The 2,000-nt window shown below is 35.5% G+C and overlaps 1 non-coding gene across 1 annotated transcript; it reads right to left on the bottom strand.

The window, feature by feature from the left end:
- Positions 1 to 913: 913 nt before the first annotated feature.
- LOC120223546 lies at positions 914 to 1,017 on the bottom strand. The gene has a single exon (XR_005526328.1). It is a non-coding gene; the product is annotated as a U6 spliceosomal RNA (small nuclear RNA).
- Between the last annotated feature and the right edge of the window lie 983 nt (positions 1,018 to 2,000).

The raw sequence follows: 2,000 nt of genomic DNA, 5'->3' as shown, positions 1-2,000 counted from the left end.
GGAGAGAAAGAGAGCATGAGCAGGAGAGGTACTGTGAGATCATGACCTGAACCAAAACCAAGAGTGGGATTTTTAACCTATTGAGCCACCCTGGTTGCCCTGTATAATATCCATTTCACTGATTATATACTATTCCATCTATTCTTTAATAGGAAAATTAACTCATTCATATTTGGAGTGCTTACTACTATATTTGACATTAGTTTTTATCAAGTTACTTTTATGTTTATGTTTTCATGCTTCTGTTTTCCTATATTTTGCTGTACTGATTGTTATTTATTCTTTTCATTTCTTTGAATGTCTTAAAATTTATGGATCCTAGGTGTATTCTTATGGTTTACTTTGAATATTTAAAATCTTAAATGTTTTTTTCTTTTATTAATGTTAAGAACAAAACTGTATCTATAATTTTATCTTAAACAAAAAAATTTTAGTACATTTTAACTATGGCAGTGCTTTGGCTGTTATAACAGAATACCATAGACTTAACGGCTTAAACAGCAGAAATTTAGTCTCACAGTTCTGGAGGGTGGGAAGTCCAAAATCAAGATGCTAGCAGATCCACTGTCTGGTGAGGTCATTCTTCCTGTTTTGCAGATTTCTGTCTTTCTGTTGTATCCCTCATATGGTAGAGAGCAGAGAGGATGGGAGGGAATGAGGGAGAGATATGGATCTTGTGTCTGTGTATTTTCTTCTTTTTCTTCTTCTATTTTTTTATTTTAACAGATTTTACTTTTATGTAATCTCTACGCTCAACGTGGAGGCGCAAACTTAACAACCCTGCGATCAAAAATTGCATGCCATACTTACTGAGACCTCTGGGTGCCTCTATGTCTCCCTTATAAGAACATTAATCCTATTCATGGGGGCTCTACTCTCATGACCTAATTACTTCTCAAAGGCCCTATCTCCTAATATCATTATGTTAGGAGTTAAGATTTCAACATTTGCACAGGGGCCATGCTAATCTTCTCTGTATCTTTCCAATTTTAGTATATGTGCTGCTGAAGCAAGCACAGGATTTTAACATTTGCATTTGGGAGGAACACAAATGTTCAGATCAAAACTGTGGGCAAGGAGTTGGTCAAAGACTTAGAATGGTTTCAAATTAGCTTTTAGCTTCACACTACACTAACTTCTCTTAGACTTCTCCTTGAGTATAAGTAGCTATTAGGAGGTTTTCCACATCAGTATCTTTCTCACTTGCACTGTTTCCCATTAAATCATCTAACATTTCATAAATATAAATAGGACTACTTTCTAGTATCCAAAAGTAGTACTAAGCTTCAGTATCATTTTTTTGGTGGGCTATTTTAGCAAGAAACAGAAAGAGTAGATATTATACATATGAGTTTAGTTTGCCATCTTTGTACCTCAATAACATAAAATTATGATCGGTGTCACTATTATGTCTAGCTTTACTATATATTGCTGCATAATAAACCACCCAAAACTTGGTGACTTAAAGCAAAAAGTGACTCTCACTTCTCATGATTCTGTGGGTTGACTGCATGCAAGTGGGTGTTTTTTTTTTCTTGGAGTCTCTCATGTAGTTGTAGTTGGCAAATAGAGCTGGAGTGACCTGGAAGCTCATTTGGGCTGGACATTCAGGGTGGCATTTTCACTAGCATGTCTGCTGCCTTAATGTGGCCTGTGGACTCTTTCTGCATAGTAGACTAGACAGATTGTTACATTTGTTTCAAGAATCCAAGAAACTAGAAGTAGAAACTACGAGTTCTCTTAAAGGCTAGGCCTAGAATTAGCACAACGTCCTTTCCAATATGTTCTATTGGCCTAAGTAGACAAAGATCAAATCTGGTATTTTTGCTGTAAGAATTTTTGTCATAGACCTATTTGCTGCAGGCATTTTCACTACAAATATTTTTGCCAAATAACTAATTGGCTGTAAGGCAATTTTGCCATAAAAGATAAAATAACTGGTTGACAGTTTGGTTTCAGTTCTCCCTTGGCAGAGTTCCCATTTTTATTATAAGAATCTT

The sequence above is a fragment of the Hyaena hyaena genome, unplaced genomic scaffold (assembly GCF_003009895.1).
Source record: "Hyaena hyaena isolate Hyena2069 unplaced genomic scaffold, ASM300989v1 scaffold_1004, whole genome shotgun sequence".
Taxonomy (NCBI): domain Eukaryota; kingdom Metazoa; phylum Chordata; class Mammalia; order Carnivora; family Hyaenidae; genus Hyaena; species Hyaena hyaena.
This window is presented reverse-complemented; position numbering and strand designations above follow the sequence as displayed.